This window comes from Capra hircus, chromosome 17 (genome assembly GCF_001704415.2).
Source record: "Capra hircus breed San Clemente chromosome 17, ASM170441v1, whole genome shotgun sequence".
Lineage (NCBI taxonomy): Eukaryota > Metazoa > Chordata > Mammalia > Artiodactyla > Bovidae > Capra > Capra hircus.
Window position 1 is genome coordinate 18,209,611 of NC_030824.1, and position 17,554 is coordinate 18,227,164.

Below are 17,554 nucleotides of genomic sequence, written 5' to 3' on the forward strand. Positions count from 1 at the left end.
GCACCCACAACAGCAGAGTGGGCACCTGGGACCTTGGATTTCTGCTCAGTCCTGCTGGGTGCTGGGGAAGAGACGGAGCATCAGGCAGGTTAAATGTCTTAGCTGCAGGCGGCTGCACGCTGAGACTTCTGAGTGCCCGTCTAATTCTAAAACGTTAAAAGTCTGTACACTTAGAAGGGAAGGGGAGAAGAAGTTCTGAGAATAAGGCAAAGTCTAGTCGAGAGGAAAGATGTTTCTGAAGCTGATTTTCAAGTCAAGCTAGAGACAAAAACTCACAGGGCTGTGTTCTAATATCCTGTTCCGGAGACTGGGAGCTTCATTCACAGCCTCATCCCGTCCCCTGAAGTCACGGTTATGTAAGTGTCTGCTGCCGGCTGTGTCACTTGCTGTCCCCCAACCCCCACCATGGGAGACGCTGTGTAACCTGAGCTCCCCTGCTTCACCCACTGAAAACACTTACACAACACTCTGGTCACTTTCCAAACTGACTCGTATTTATACCAAGGAAAGGCAAGTTACTCAATTTTTTCCATCTTTCCGTTTCATTCACACTGATACATCTGTACATACATCAAAACACAATTAGAGCTGAAGTTCATTTATACATTTTCTTCAATTCCTGAGTAAAACAAGGAAAGTCAAGTGTTTTCAACTTCACAGAAGGATATCAAAATCCAATCAGTAAGCTGATGGGCTTGCCTGGGCCAAGTGAAACAGTTCTCATCTCCCAGCTGAAATGAGGTGAAAGTCCTCATATGGCAAATGCAGAGTCATGCCTGTTTATGCACCCAAGGCCCATACCCCCCTGCTCCGCACAGCACATCCCCTCATGCCAGGACTTCCGGGGGACACAGGAAATGACTAGAAGAATAAAAGCAGACACAGCATCTCCTCTCGAGGTCTCTTCTGCCTGTGAGCCCTGCCCTCTCTCCTCCTCCTCTGGACTGCCCGAGCCACCGTGCAGTCTTCCATAACTGAATGATGAATCAGTTTGGTTTGTACACTGCGCGATGACTAAGTTTCTCCTGGTCAGGGATGAAACTGGTCTCTGCATCCAAAGAGCCTAAAAAAGTACTTGATGCACAGTAAGAGTTTTAAAAAGTCCTGAACTGACTCAATGAAACAAGAACCCCTAAAACGATGCAATACTGGGATTTTCCAACCTGAAGCAACCTGTATCTCACCTTCTAAGCATTTGATGAAGACAACAACATTAGAGGGTTTCCCAACCCTGGGATCTCCTTCAAAGAGTAGGCTAGTGAGGCTTTGGGCAAATGATTCAATTACCACCTCCAGTGAAAGCTGTGTAAGAGCTAGAAGTCTCGAATTAGATTTCCTTTGTGGACACAGAGATACTTGCTCTTTGCAACAGAAATTAAATGTGAGGTAAATGTATAATTTTGAACTTTCTAATCATTGTATTTAAAAATTTTAAATACCAGGTGAAATTAATAATCTATTTTTGTTAACCAAATATATGCAAAATATGACTTCAAATGTAATCAATATAAAACTGCTAATCAGTTATTTTACATTCTTTTTATATTAGGCCAAAATCCAATTGTGTTATTTTTTTCATTTTATTATTGGAGGACAATTGCTTTACACTGTGAATGAGCTATATGTACACACATATCCCCTCCCTTTTGAGCCTCCCTCCCCCTCCCATCCCACCCTTCTAGGTCATCACAGAGCCCCAAACTGAGCTCCCTCTGCTAGACAGCAGCTTCCCATTAGCTGCCTACTTTACACATGGTAGTGTATATATATGTCAATGCCACTTTTCCAATTTGTCCCACCCTCCCCTTCCCTCCGTGTCCACAAGTTCATTCTTATGTCTATGTCTCTATTCCTGCCCTGCAAACAGGTTCATCTGTACCATTTTTCTAGATTCCATATGTATGCGATAATATACAGTATTTGTTTTTTTTCTTTCTGACTTATTATGAAGACTCTAGGTCCATCCACATCTCTACAAATGACAGGCGGTTTTTTTTTCCTTTTCACAGCTGAGCAATATTCCACAGTCCAATTATGTATTTTATACTCAGATCTCAACTTGCACTTGCAAACAGCCATACATGGCTTACGGCCACTGTACTGGGCAGTGCGGCTCTAGAACTATGTGTAAGGCAGACCCTGAGGATGCTCTCCCCTTGACACAGATAATGAACTTGCCAATCAGATATCCGAGTGTCCCTGGGTATGCAACATTCATCTTTCCCACCACATTACAGGCTTCCCTGGGAGATCACACAGTAAAGAGCCTGCCTGCAATATAGGAGACCTGGCTTCGATCCCTGGGTCCAGAAGATCCCCCGGAGAAGGGACTGGCAACCCACTCCAGTATTCTTGCCTGGAGAATCCCATGGATATAGGAGCCTGGCTACCGTCCACGCAGTCGCAAAGAGTTAGACACCACTGAGCAACTAACACAACACAGCAACAACAATCACATTACAACTCATGTGGGAAAGGAAAAATGGATAAGCTCTTGAATGGAAAGCTGTGAATAATTTAGTTGCTCTTAAGATAAAGATGAAAAAAAGTAACATTTCCAGTAAGAGGACCTTTGAAATATCTATTTGACAGCGATACACGATGCAAGAAGAAGCCCTGCTTATAGCACAAGGTACTGCCCAGTAAAACTGACGGCTCAACACCGTTTGAAAACACACCCACGCAAAACTCAAAGCAAAGAACAGAGACTGAGTTGCAGATGAAAATTTAATAAGTGTGTCTCAGGATACAAGAAGGGAACCTGAGAGGGAGCGCCTGGCAGATTTAAGGGCGATGGAGCAGGAGGCAGCGTTTCAAGTACAAAGAGGCGAGTGAACGCATCTTTCTTCTGAGGCGGCTCCACGCTCAGCTGCTTGTGGCATTCTGACTGCAGGAAGCCAACACAGATTCGGGGAAGTGTGGAGTGAGAACGTGCGGAAAGACAGGACCAGAGCCTGGAGGGGAAAACTAATGGGAGAGAAGGAGGGACGAAGGATGAGACCTCACTGTCACTTATTCATTTCCTACTCACCTGTTGTTTCTTCCCCCGTGAACTTTAGTAAGTTGACTTTGATTTAGAGATAGTCTAGTGGTTAAAATGTAAGACTCAGAGAGGAAAAAGCACTGTCCCAAGTATCAACACTGGGGAAACGTGTCGGTCTACTGAATGAAGACACAGAAAATGTCTTGTGGGATGAAGAGAGGCGCACCTCCTCCGGGACAGAGTATCTGGCAAGTGTTCAATGTGCTGGAACAGTGATGAGTGACATGGAGCCATCTGCAGTCATCCTAAAGTTCAGGCCTCCTGGAAGCTTGCCCCTGAACATAGAGAAAATGTGTGTGATGTCACCAGACACAGTTTAGGGCACAGGCCACCAAAGAGCCACTGCTTCACATCACTGCAATACCAAGTGAGATAACTGGAACAAAGAGTGAGCAGGGAACTGGAGGCATCTGGTTTAGCAGCAGCTAAGTGGTTGGCTTAGAGGGTAAAGCAAGAGGTAAGTCTGCAAAGGCTGGGTGATGACAGAGGCGGAGATCCAGATGGCCCCTCTGTTTTTTATTCCACCACCTCCAGCAGAGCATTCCAACCCTAGGGACTAGTGGGGAAGATCAGCCAGGGAAAAAGTCACACAACCCTCCCCAAAATAAACATACACAAGAGGTGAAAGACTGCCACTTTCCCTTGTTGAATGAGAGAAAACGAGAGAATCCACCTTCCAGACAGCTGACTGTCCTGCCGTGCAATATGCCTAAAGGTGGGGGCAGGGGGCCGGGGACGCAGCGTTTGGTATTTGCTCAGGAGGCCAGAGCATCTGGAAACACCCTAGAGAATTCCATGAAGGGACTTCCACTGTGGTCCAGTGGTTAACACTCTGTGCTCCCAACGCAGGGGGCTCAGGTTTGATTTCTGGTCAAGGAACTAGATCCCATGCCACAACTAAGAGTTTGCAGGCCACAGCTAAAGATCCTGCCTGCCACAACAAAGATCAAAGATCCCAAATGCTGTAACTAAGACTCAGCATGGCCAGATAAATAATAAACAAAGTAAATGTTAAAAAAAAAAGAGAATACCATGAAATACTGAGACACAGGACAGAGCCTGAAACATCTTAAGACATCCACAGCAGCAGGAGACTAAGACTTAAACTAAGAAGCCCTATACAAGGCAAAGATTGAAACTGAGAAAACTACTATTCAGTATTTAATTTCTCATATAAATTAGAAAAAGCAGCATCTCAGTCTAGCCTGAAGATTACGAGCATTCTTCAAAGATCACCTGGCTAAAGACACAGAACCTTCTAAGGACTGAAAGTTGCCTGATGCCTTTCTCACAGTTCATCCAAGTTCTTTTGGTACTGCTTTTGATAAGTTTATGGTTAATCCACAAGCTGAAGATGGAGCTGGTGATAATTTATATTCATGGAGTGCTAAATTTATACTTTTCAGAAATCATTATAAAGCATGACACAAAACAATAATGCAAGTTAAAGGGAGAGAAAAGAAGACATGGGAGACAGGACTGAAGTTTAAATGTAAAAAATACCAACTTAACTGTAATGCCGCTTTTCAGTACTCCCACATCTACCAACTTAACCAGCCTGTTTTTATAAGGTTGACTTATACTAACTCCCAGGAGACGTGTATCTGAGTAAGTGCACTAGCAGCTATTCCTCAAACACATGGTCCTCACAGGACTTCCCTGGCAACCCACGCTCCCACTGCAGGGGCATGGGTTCGATCCCTGGTCAGGGGACTAAGATCACACATGGGGCAGGGAGGGGGTTTGTCAAAAAAACAACCAGACAAACCATGATCCTCACTGTCTTCACTTGCTGACTTCAGATCACTGTGCCTTTCACACGGCAGATTTATTTAACAAATATTTATCCACTATTAAAGACATGTCTTTTTTTTTAAATTCCATTGTCAAAAGAATTATTCATAAACACCAGTATTTCCTCAAAGATTTCCAACCCCTGAGTAACCCTTGCTACCCAGAGTGACGACAGCTACAGGACCACCCAGATGTCAAAGAACTCTTGATGGGTTACTGTGGGGTGGAAATCCTTGAGGAAATACTGGTGTTTATGAAGAGTCCAGGAGGCATAATTCTGGGTCTTCTTAACCCTTTTGCCACCTTACTGTACTGGACGACCACAAAGATTCATTTTCACCGAAACTCATCTAGGTAAGTATTTATATATATATTTCATACACAACATATAACTTTTTAAACAGGCCAGACTCCAACAGCCTTAAAATTAATACAAAGATTAAAAAAACAAACCACATCTCTAGCCAAGGATAAAGTACAGAAGATGAAAATAGTGTAGTCACTGTTTGCCTAAAAGGATCAATGTGAAAAACCCATTTAGACACTCAAGGGCAGACACAAGCAGGGAAGGATCAGAAAATTAATTGGCCTCTTAATTCAAACGGTGCTACAAGGAAGTTGTACTTTCAATTTCTAACTGGTAGAGCCCTTATCGAGCAATTTATAAAGTCAGTCTACCAATCTTAAGTGTTGGTCTGAGAATATCACACAATAGGATGCTGAAGATAAACAGAAAGTTTTACATCTTTCCATCAAAGTCAGAAGTAGAATGTTAAATGATTCAACACTCAGTTAAGGATGCTTGCCAAATAAAGTCAGAATAGGATGTCAATAGAAAGACATAAACCTCTTGAAAAATTATTCTGTGTTTGAAAATTACACGTTTTTAAATTTTGAAGCATATATGACATAGTACCAAATACAAGTTGTACCCAGAGTTTCAGTCTACAGCTGTTTTTGAAAGGAGGGGGAGGATGCCAAAACCCAAGCAAAGCAAAGAGAGCTGGAGCATTCGATGACTTTTCTGAGACGGAACGCTGAGCCATGATGCGTCGGCCTGCAATTATGAGTGTCTCTGCACAGTTCAGTTTGGATAAAGATTTATTTTCTGTTCCTGTTACTTAGATAAGCAGAAAATAAGCAGTCTCCCAGAGTTCCTCCATCTGCAAAGGACTTTTTTTTTTTTCAAAGAGCTGAATAATTTGAGCTGTTCTGCTCATTTATACAAGTTTTCACAAAATTCCTACTATTCTGTAACTCTAATACCAACAGCTTAGAGACAGGTCTTAAATAAGGAACTGAAATGACTAGGCCTGGTTAGTATCTCCCAGAAGAACTTACTTAATAGGTCGGCAGCAGTCAATTATACTAATGTGTAAAAAGGAGCAAGGGTGCTTAATATAGCATCATAAAATTTTAGAATTAGAAGAGACCTACAATCTAGTTCAACTTCCTCATTTTACCACGGAGGAAACTAATTCTAAAAAGTGAAACCACTTGTCAAGGTCACAGTTACTTAACGGTCCAGGACTTAAAGCCCAGTCTTCAGTTTAAAGACTCCTGACCTTCATCTATGCAGATAAGTAACAGTTTTCTGGTCTGTTACAAACAGCAGTGAGATGAGTGAGTCAATCTCAAGGCAGGTTAAAACTCATTTCCTTTTCCAGCCTTCACAGAGGAATCAAAATCGGCATACTTTTCACTTGCCCTTCAACAATCACATGTGGCCCATTCCAAATGCAAAAGCTCACCAACTGTTTGTTCTGAACAGGAAAAGGGCACACAGACAACAGAAGAATCAATGACTTCCTCACTGTTTTGTGTTTTTTTTTCCTCTTTATAAAAACCTTCTTGCTTTTACTTTGCATATGAGCAATTTTAATAGTTGCAGGCTGGGAATTCCCAAGCGGTTCAGTGGTTACGACTCAATGCTTTCACTGATGGGGGCCCGGCTTCAATCCCTGGCCAGGGAACTAAGATCCCACAAGCCAAAGGAAAAAAGAAAATAGCTGTAGGTCTTTAGAGGGAATGGAAAAAATAACCAAATTTCAGTCTGCACAATCCTGAAGGATACTCGGCTATTTCAAATTTATTCAGATGTCCCTAAGAGAGTTTTCCCGTACAACTACCCCTGAGGTTGTCAATGGAAACTAGGAATTGGTTTCATTTGGATCTTAATAACCCAACTTCATTGTTGGTTATTTTTTACCTTTGTAGGTAATCTTTCACACAGACACACGGCAAGTTCTATCAGATCTTACAAAGAAACTCCTTTGAGTTAAACAGTGGGAAATCAAACTGACAAACATACAAAAGGGCCTGAGGTTTGGCAAGGCACAAGTTCTGACATGAGAAGCCCAAGTTCCTACCCCATGCGAAATACTTAGCTCCTCATAAATTAAAGTTCATCAGTGCAAGCTGTTGTCTAAAAATGTGCCCTTAGACAGTGGCAAGGGACTCTGACTCAAAGTAATTTTCTATACATGGCAGGAAATAAGGTTTTCATTTCCCAGACTAGTAGAAGTGGGTTTTCCCCCATTCAACTTACATGAGAGAAGAAAATTGAGGTGCTAAACCCCGACTTCCTTTAGGAATGGGCATGCGGGAAGACAGAAGGGATCAAAGGGGAGAGTTCGGATACTGTTTTACAGATATTAATTCATTTAATCGTCATGACGACTATTTGAAATTCCTTTTATCCCCAGTTCAGAGATGAGAAAACTAAGTTCTAGAGGTTATCAGTTTGAACCAGATCTTCCACAAAGCATTAACATAAAGTGAATAAAGTAGCAAAGTAATAACAGAGATTGGCTGCTGGAAAGACTCTTGAGAGTCCTTAGGACTGCAAGGAGATCAAACCAGTCAATCCTAAGGGAAATCAACCCTGAATATTCATTGGAAGGACTGACGCTGAAGCTGAAACTCCAATACTTTGGCCACCTGATGCGAAGAATTGACTTATTGGAAAAGACCCTGATGCTGGGAAAGACTGAAGGCAGGAAAAGGGGACGGCAGAGGATGAGATGGTTGGATGGCATCACAACTCCATGGACATGAGTCTGAGCAAGCTCTGCTGCTGCTAAGTCGCTTTGGTCGTGTCCGACTCTGTGCGACCCCATAGACGGCAGCCCACCAGGCTCCTCCGTCCATGGGATTCATCAGGCAAAAGTACTGGAGTGGGGTGCCATTGCCTTCTCCGAAGCAAACTCTAGGAGTTGGTAATGGACAGGGAAGCCTGGAGTGCTGCAGTCCACGGAGTCACAAAGAGTCAGACATGACTGAGTGAACAACAAAAAATACCCAGAAGTTTTCCTATTTATCACCTACAACCAGGTAGTTTTGAGCAATCATCATAAGAAAGACTTGCAAAAAAACCTTAAATGATTACAAAAATGCTGCTGTGTTGTGCTCAGTCATGTCTGCCTCATTTCTACCCCATGGACCTACAGACCAATAAAAGGGGCTCCTGCTCAGAGCAGGGAAGCCTCTCCTTGATGCAAGCCCTAACGTCTTAGTTTTATTTCCTATTACCTGCCCTCAAAGTACAGAGCAGTAGACTGTCTATCTGCTCTGATCTCAGCAGGCTACCCTTTATGCCTTTGCTCAATCCAATCCAGCCTAGAATGTCTTCTCTAACCCATCGCTGCCTAGAGACCCTCCATCTCCATCAACGCCAAACACAAGAGCTACTTCCCACTGTGTTGTTACCATTCAGTCGCTCAGTCGTGTCCAGCTCTTTGCAGCCCCACGGACTGCAGCACGCCAGGCCTCCCTGTCCTTCACTATCTCCCAGAGTTTGCTCAAACTCATGTCCATTGAGTCAAAGAAGCCATCCAACCATCTCAACCTGTCGCCCACTTCTCCTCCTGCCCTCAATATTTCCCAGCATCAGGGTCTTTTCCAATGAGTCAGTTCTTCACACCAGGTGGTCAAATTATTGAAGCTTCAGCATCAGTCCTTCCAGGCAATATTCAGAGTTGATTTCCTTAAGGACTGACTGGTTGGAAGCTTCCTTAATCCTCTCTCACACACAGAGAGAAAAATCCCATGGACAGAGGAGCCTGGCAGGCTACAGCCCATGGAGTCACAAAAGAGTTGGACATGATTTAGGGACCAAACAACAAGCCGTGTGAAACGGACTGTCTTCCAGGGCCCTGGCACGCCTCCGCTTTAGCCCCTAACTGGCCCACTGTTAGCTGCCTCACCTGGTGAGATAGCTGCTTATATTCAGCACAGAGTTCTCACAGCTCTCAAGAGATTTTTGATAAATCAGTATTTCTGGGGTTTTCTCCTACCCCACAGGACACTTTTGATTGGTCACAGTCATCTGAAAAGCTTTACTATAATAAATCTAGCCATTTGCAAAATATGCCAGGTGACTCACAGTCAATCAGTGATACAGGACTGGTCTTTTCTGTCTTCCTGGGCCTCTTTGGTATTTGACAGCACCAGTGACTCCCTCAGCACTACTGTCATCACTAAATCCCCACATTAAGACAGCAAACCCATCAGGTGAACAGGGCAGGTGTTACCCCCACTTTACAGAATGAGAGACTAGAAGTCAAGCAACTAGTCCAACTTCACAAGATTCACAAGGAGCTGGGGCTGAAGCAAATTCAGGACCGCAAACATTTTTTTTTTCCTTAAATCTTTATTCCCAAGGTTCAAACTTCACTGGAGAAAGCAAATGCTTTATATCAATATAAAAGCATGCATATAGCTAAGTAATTCGGCACTATAAGGCTTGTGGGATTTTAGTTCTCCAACCAGGGCCAGAACCCTCATCCCCTGCATTGGAAGGTGGATTCTTAACCATTGGACCACCAGGGATGTTCCTCAAACTTAAAATAGTCCTGATTCCCCTCATGTTGGTGCGCTGAGAATATTTCCTGTGAAAATGTTACACTTTTAATTACGTCAAAACAGAAACACAGGGCTTCCCTGGTGGTTCAGTGGTAAAGAATCCGCCTATCAATGCAGGAGACACGGGTTCGATCCCTGATCCACGAAGATCCCACATGCTCAGGAGCAATTAAGCCCCTGTGTCACAACTAATGAGCGTGTGCTCTAGAGCCCGGGGAGCTGTAACCGCTGAGCCCACGCAGCCTAGAGCCTGTGCTCCACAAGAGAAGCCACCAAAATGAGACGCCTGCGCACCACCACTAGAGCATAGCCCGCACAGCAACAAAGACCCAGCACAGCCAAAACTAAATATATAAAAATATTGAAATATATATATATATAAATACAGATCCAGCCATAAGACATTTTTTAAGTATAAAGAAAAAGATTAGAAGGATATACTCCAAAACACTGAAACAATTTCCTCTGGGCAATAGGATTATGGATAATTTGCTTTTTTCTCTGTCTTTTAATATGTGTGTTTATATCTTATGCATTGAAACCACATATTAAAGGATGAGTAGTGTATGTTATTAAAATGCAAAGGTCCTTGTAAAACTGGGATGCAAGGCGAAAATAAACCCGAGAACCTCAAAAAAGTAATCACTTCACTAGAAAACGTTCTTTTTAAAATCTAAATTTGACTGATTCTAGAATCTCAGTGTCGAAACTCAAGCAGGCCACATATGCCTTACAACAGAAATTAGCAATAAACTTTTTTCCAGTCACCCATGTGTGAAAAAACACTTAGTGATAAAGTTTTCTTTCACTTAAGCTGTAAAAAAAAATAAAATAAAATTACCCTGCCTATAAAGTTTATTTTTCTATAGTCTGGAAAAGTAGAGTCTATGTATCTTCCTTCCTGCCTTAAGTTACTAGAATGTAATGTTTCCAGTAAGAAATCATTCTATGGACGAAACCAGATAAAGAAAGAAGGCAGGTGATCAAAAGATTTGATTGAAATATTTTATAGAAAATTTTCCTAATATCTCATCTTTCCTGAGAAGACAGGGAAAAAAAGTATGCCAAATATTTTAGTGTTCTACTTGACTAGGGAGCTGTAGAACCAGGGAGGGGGAAAAATCTATTAAAGTTGGCTTCCATTTTACATCAAACCCAAATTTTGAATGATCTGCACGTCCTGAACATCTGGATCTTCAGGCCTTTAACTTCAGAAAAGATACAGTAAAACAAGCACTTGGCAATTTTAAGTGTAAAAAATGGGCAGAGTTAAAACTGGGATCTAATCCAAGCTATACTTAGACATAAGTAAGCAAAAGAGAATACAAATACCAAACTACTTAATTCAAGTCAGAAGTATATTAGACCTTATGCTTATATAAAACATTAGGGCAGCGAAATGCCTGTCTGTAGTCTCATTAGGATTCCTAAGAAGAGGCAGATGAGAGTATACTTCCCTAGGGAAAGAGATATAGGAAAGGGTTCCCAACAGGGATTCTGTAATAGGACTACTATTTTGCGAAGACTTCTTTTAAGATTGCGTTGCTGAACCACCATAAGACAGACAATCAAAAAAACAGACCCACCCATTGAGTTAGTGCTAGTGGAATCTGTCTTTCTGTAAGTGCCAGATGGAGATCTGAAAAAAAAAAAAAGCTCTTTACTAAACGTGGCCAAGATTCCTTGGTACTTGGTGCCAGGGCCAGGATATTAACCCAGATGTCCTAGCCAAATTCAAGGTTGGTTAATTACAGTCTGCCAACCCACCGGGAAAAAAAAAAAAAAAAAAGGCTCTTCTGTTCCCGATTTGAAATCTGAAGAGGTCACTCTTGAAATTCTTGTACAGTACCATCAGTCAATATGTTTTCCCTTAAAAGTGCATTGTAACTCAAGTGCTGATTTAAAGCATATGGATTCCTTGAGTTCCATTTACATGGGAAACATACATTATGTATATTAAAATACATATATAAGATGCTATATTAGTTTAGAACCTCCCTAAACAGTCATCTAAAAAATTCATATTGAGACTAATACCGTCACTGCCTTCCAATTAAGATTGAAGACACTTAAAGGCTTATATCAAACACAAATTTTGAATCATGAATCTTTTAAGACTAAAAAGGAAGGCTTTCCTGCCAGGAGCATAATTCCAGGAAAACGCAGTATATGCGAATGTCAGTTACAAGGTCTCCCAGGGCTGAGCAAAAATCCTGCATACAAACAGACAAGTATATTCTTAACAGCAAGACTGAACATCAAGCACTGGTCTGGCCTTTCTGCCAGCCACTTACTTGAGGTTTCATTGCCAATATAGTCTGTGCATTGCTTAAAATAATATAAACTAACGTTCAATTTCTAGCTCTCTATTCACTGGCTGTGTGGCCTTTAAGGCAAGTTAGTGAAATTCTTTAAGCTTTACTTCCCCCAGATCTTCAACTTTTTCTTCGACAAAATCGCTAGTATCACGGCACAAAATTCTTTATCTTTCACTATTTTAAAATATTTTAGGGACTTTCCAAGTGGTCCAGTGGCTAAGACTCCAAAGCTTCCAATGCAGAGCAGGGACCTGGTTCAATCCCTGGTCAGTGAACTAGAGCCCACATTCCGTAACAAAGACCTAGCACAGACAAATATGTACATAAACAAAGATAAATTTTAAAAATAAATATTTTAATACATATGTATTTAATACATATTTAAGGACTACAACCTTAAACTATCTACAGCCTTAAATTATCTAGCCCCTCCCAAGCTCCTGCCTCAGGACCCTTGCCACTGATTCCTCTGGTATGATCTTCCCTCGGGGATCAACATTCCCTCACTTCATCTAGATCTCTATTTAAAAGCCATTTTCTCAGCAAGGTCTCCTCTCATCATCCTATTTAGAATTTCTGTTACCCTACCTCTTATCTCCAAAACTTGTAGTATTTAGTCTAAATATGTATCACTTTCCAACATACAATAAATTGTATTAACATGGTTACTGTCTGCCTCCCCTACCTGAAGGGAGTTCCAACAACAGGGCTTTCCGTTTCGTTTTATTTACCGCTGTTATCACCAGCACCCAGAACAGCAACCGGCACACAGCAGGTGCTCAATAAATACCTGCTGAGTGAATTCCAAATGAGACCTCAGTACAGCCCACATACAGGTGCACCACAGCCCCACAAACTCCCCCTGAGGAGACTACCACACACTACAAAAAAATACTGAAAAAGAGAACTTACTGGTTTGCAGTGATTACAACAGTGTCCACTCTTTATATTAGAGAAAAACAATCGACTTCCCACCTCATTTGTACATGGAAGAGGAGAAAGAAGCTGATAATTCAGATAAAGTGGAAAATTATACGAGGTGAAAGGCTCTTTTTAGTTAACATTGCATAAAGTTTTCTTTTAATGTTAACAAATAGTAAGCATCTTCCCATGACTTTACTACACTACCTTCAGTTTTGTTTTATTTTGTGTTTTTCTATAAAATCAGTCCTGGGACTTCCCCAGTGGTCCAGTGGCTAAAATTCTATGCTTCCAATGGAGGGGACCCAGGTTCCATGCCTGGTCAGGGAACCAGATCCCACATGCTGCAACTAAGACCTGGTACAGCCAAATAAATAAATATTAAAAAATAAAAAAAAATCCTGAAACTTATGCACCTCATACTTTCAATTAACTGAATAATAAATATTGACTGAACACACGGGACTCTGCAGAATTCTGTAGAGGGTACTATAAAGTGAAAGTCAAGGTCCTTGAAATATACATATAGATATGTATCATATACATATGTATACATACACACAAATAGCTTGAGATAGATACACACAAACTCTGGGAAGAACAGAAATGCATCTGTAATAAATAATGAAGAACAGGCAGCCAATATATGACAAATTCAAAAGTGCCTACCTTTTTGTGGAGCACAGGAGGACCAAACCACCTCTTACATATCATGATTTGGGTTTGGAATCCCAAAAGAGACAGAACTTAAAAGCAAGAGTCAAACATTACTTGCTTAAGTTCATATGCCTTCACAGATCACAAGGGATGGGACAGACTCAATGTTTCACAATAGGTTAAAAAAATTTTTTTAAGGTAAATGAGAAAAGCACCAAATTCCAAACTTAAACTTATAAAGAACAGAAACCAGATCTGCCTACCTCTCTCTCACTGAAGCACAAGTGCTTAAGCAATTGTTGGGGGAAAAAAAAGAGGGATGGGCGATCTTTATCTTTAGACAGCATACCTTCACAGGGTCCACCCAGTTTGTTGTTCACCCTTTTGTACTAGGCCTAGTGAGAAGCCTAAGCTGTACCTTACGACTTTCTCTGAACCTCAGAAACTCAGGACCAGCCCTTGGCCAAGTAATCACCCACTGTCTTTGTTTTAAGGAGGGCAGACCTGCTCCTTGCAGGAGAGTCACTATACCAATTACCAAGCACCAGGAGTCAGAATACCAGAGCTTAAGTCCTGACACTACCACTTATCAGCTATGTGACCCAGAGTAAGGTTCCTGACCTTTCCATGCCTCTTCTGTAAAATGGGATAATAGCACTGAATAGCACCATCATTGGGCTAGGTTAATTGAGACAAAACACATAAAAGCCCTGCCCAGAGCTTGACCACAGGAAGCCCTCAATAAATGTTAATATTTCCAGAGAAAAATGCCCCAAAGCTGAGGAGCAACATATAACTGAGGATTCTTGCAAAAGGTTATTATTACACCCCAAATCCTATGGACTTGTACATACTATAGGTAACAGTAATAATCAAAGGGAAAAAAAAAAAAAACAACACCGACCAGAACCACAACCATAAAAACAGCAGCAGTAACACTAGTCCTGAGCTCTTACTGGCCAGGAACTGTCCTAACCTGAAACAGGAAGAAGGCAAGACTGCTGAATCCAACAACAACCAAAAAAAGCAGCATATATTTTCCTCCACCCTCCTTTTTAAACACGTTAATTGGCGCCCAGGTTTTGCTAAAAACAGGTAACTAAAGGATTACAGACTTAACGTGTAATTTCTTCATACTAAAGAGGTGGGGCTGGGAAGGGAGGAAGGGGTGGTGCTCGGTCCCTGCCAGATGGAAAAGCCACATGAAGTGGAGCAACAGCGGAGTTCAGGGTTTCTCCGCGGATCAAAAACCACAATTTCTGAAGCACAGGACCTCCAAAGGAGGGGAATCAGGAGGCTCTGCTTTGAAAATAACCTCTGAACAAGTGTCATCTGTCTCCGGAGCCAATCCCCTGACGAGGCAGAAGGTTCGGGTTACGGGGCAGCGGTGTTATTTCGGAAATCCCTGTCAATCTTGTCATCCACCTTCTCCAAGAATCACGGTCCCATTCGTGAGGGTGGGGTGGGGGACAAAAGCCACGGCCGGCCGGGCCCCAGGCCAGCGAGGCCAGCGAGGCCAGCCCGCCGGCCGGCGCCCGCCTCGGAGGCCACGGCCAGGGTGCCCTCCATGCCGGCTCGCGGGCACCGCTGCCAAGGGCCCGAGGAAGGCTCAGGTGACCGCCGGGGCAACAGGTCCCGCTGGGCCTCGGCCCCCCGGGGGTCCGGCCCGCCGCCCCAGGACAGAGGGGAGCGAAGAGGGGCGCCGGGGAGGGAGCGGCGCCTGGGGCGGCGCAGGGGCAAGGAGTCCAAGCTCCATCTTGAGGCGGGCGGAGGAAGGGAAGGCCGGGCTCGGCGCTCACGGGGCCGGCCACTTTCCGGCTCCGGGGAGAGCACCCCCAGGGACCCCTGGCCTCCAGGGCCATCTCTCCGGGGCCCCCCGCGGCCCCACGGCGATGGCCCGGTGCGCGGGACTCGGTCCTCCCTCTTGGATGCCGGGCCCAGTCCCCCCGGCGCCGAGCCGGGCGGGCAGGGGCCGGTCGGGCAGAGAGAGAAGGGAAAGGTGAGGAGAGGGTGGGGAAGGGGAGAGGGCCCGCGCCGCGCCCCACTCACCGCCGCCTCGGTCGCCGCCAGTCGCCACCACCTGCCCCACTGCAGCAGCAGCAGCCGCGCGGCCGCCGCCTCCCGCCTCCCGGCTCGTCGGCTCCGGGCGGGGGAGAGCGTGACGCGCCGCCGCGGGGCCGGGAGGGCGCGCGCCGCCTGCAGAAGACGCCGCGGCGGCTCCTCCCAGCGCGCTCCGCCGCCGCGCCCACCGCGGCCAGCCCCGCGCCCCGAACCTCGCGGCCGGCACCCCGCAACCCGCGTCGGGCCCAAACTACCCTCCCGCACACACACCGCCTCCTCTTTGTCTGCACCCGCCGCGGCTGGAGGCGAACCCCCAGACTCCCGGCGCGCCCGCCGTCCCGCCCTCAGATCCCAAAGAGGACTGGGACGCGGAGAGAGGTACCGGGGAAACCCATGAGGCCTGGACTAAGGGGCTTCTCATCATCTCGCTTCACTCCCCATTTTCTGAAAGTGTGCCCAGAATTTGCAAGTCACACCCGATAGATCCATTCAGCCTGATCACACAGCCGGTTGGTTTAGAGCTGATTTTTTTTTCCTCCTAGACCCCCAGGGTGAGAAACCCTTTGAAACAAGCTACGAGGAGCGGCCAACAGCTGGCTAAGTTTCAGGAGCACCCTCTTCTGCCCTCCTTGCCCTCCAGGGAAGACTCGGGATGAGGAATCCCTGCGGGAAACGCTGAAAGGCGCTGCCTACAGCAGGTGAAGCTTGGGAAGGACCATCTCTGCTCTCCCTTTCCCTCCAGGGAAAGACGGAAGCCCGACACTTGCTCTATTACTTTGAGAAAAGCCTTTTATTCGCCCCAGCCGCTTGCACTGAAGCTCTGGTTAAGGTCCTGGTCCTCCCGCCCTCCCTGCCCCCCCGCCCCGGGGATCTCCTTTAAAAGCTTTTGAAAGGAACTGGAGGAAAGGCATCAGCAGCCTGCTCCGGGCTGGTGCAGCAGAGGGCGGCCAGCATTTCGCTCCCATGGACCATGGCAACCCCAGAAGCTTGGCAGCTCCTGGGAGAGGAATTTGCAGCTGTCAGTGGAAGCCCAGGATTTTGCAGCGACTCAGTGGTGGATAGGAGGCCGGAGGTTTCCTCCTCCTCTCTGCTAGAAGGGAATAATCAGGAGGGTGACCCCTTTGCTGACCCTTATTCAAAGCACCGGTGCTGCCTGGACCAACAGGCCTGCACAGAGCAGGGGAAGGAAACTACATTGAAAATGCATGGAGTTCTGAGCAGATAAAAAAATTCATCTGCGGGCCCCTCCCCTCCAGTCACCTTTAAAGACAAAAATTCTGTCTCTTAATTCAACATCGCATTAGTTTGCAAGTCTTGAAGCCAAAGTGTGGTAGCACCCCAACAGTATGTAGTGGCTTCCCTGGTGGCTCAGATGGTAAAGAATCTGCCTGCAATGCAGGAGACCTGGGTTTGATCCCTGGGTTGGAAAGATCCCCTGGAGAAGATAATGGCAACCCACTCCAGTGCTGTTGCCTGGAAAATTCCATAGACAAAGGAGCCTGGTGGGCTACAGTCCATGGAGTCGCAAAGAATCACAACTGAATGACTAACACACACACACACACACACACACACACACACACACACATTCCTAATCTGGAAGGCACACCTTCCTCTCATCTGAACATTTTTCAGCTCTAATACACAACCTATGTAATCACAGATGCTATAGGAAGAGGCACACAGACCACCGTTAATTGTGGGGTACAAATATAAACATTTTGGGAGACTTCCTTGGCCATCCAGTGGTTAAAATTGCACTCCCTTTTTAGGGGGTGCAGGTTCAAACCCTGGTCGGGAAGCTAGATCCCGCATGGCACAGTGAAAGCAAAAAACAATACATGTTTTTCTCTTTTTTTCCTCTATTCATTCTCCTGAGCCTATCTTTATTTCTAAA

At 44.7% G+C, this 17,554-nt stretch overlaps 1 protein-coding gene across 13 annotated transcripts in view; it reads right to left on the reverse strand.

Annotated features, from left to right (window-relative positions):
* CLIP1 (CAP-Gly domain containing linker protein 1) overlaps positions 1 to 17,554 on the reverse strand; it is a 145,054-nt gene that overhangs the window by 99,435 nt on the left and 28,065 nt on the right. For 7 of the 13 annotated variants that reach the window (XM_018061319.1, XM_018061312.1, XM_018061314.1 and 4 more), the window contains exon 1: positions 15,646 to 15,770. The exons of 1 other annotated variant lie outside the window; for it this stretch is intronic. The gene's annotated coding sequence lies outside the window, so the exon portion shown is untranslated. Of the gene's footprint in view, positions 1 to 276; positions 342 to 15,645; positions 15,775 to 17,554 lie in introns of those variants that run through there. 5 more of the 13 variants (XM_018061316.1, XM_018061315.1, XM_018061313.1 and 2 more) reach the window with 3 other exon arrangements.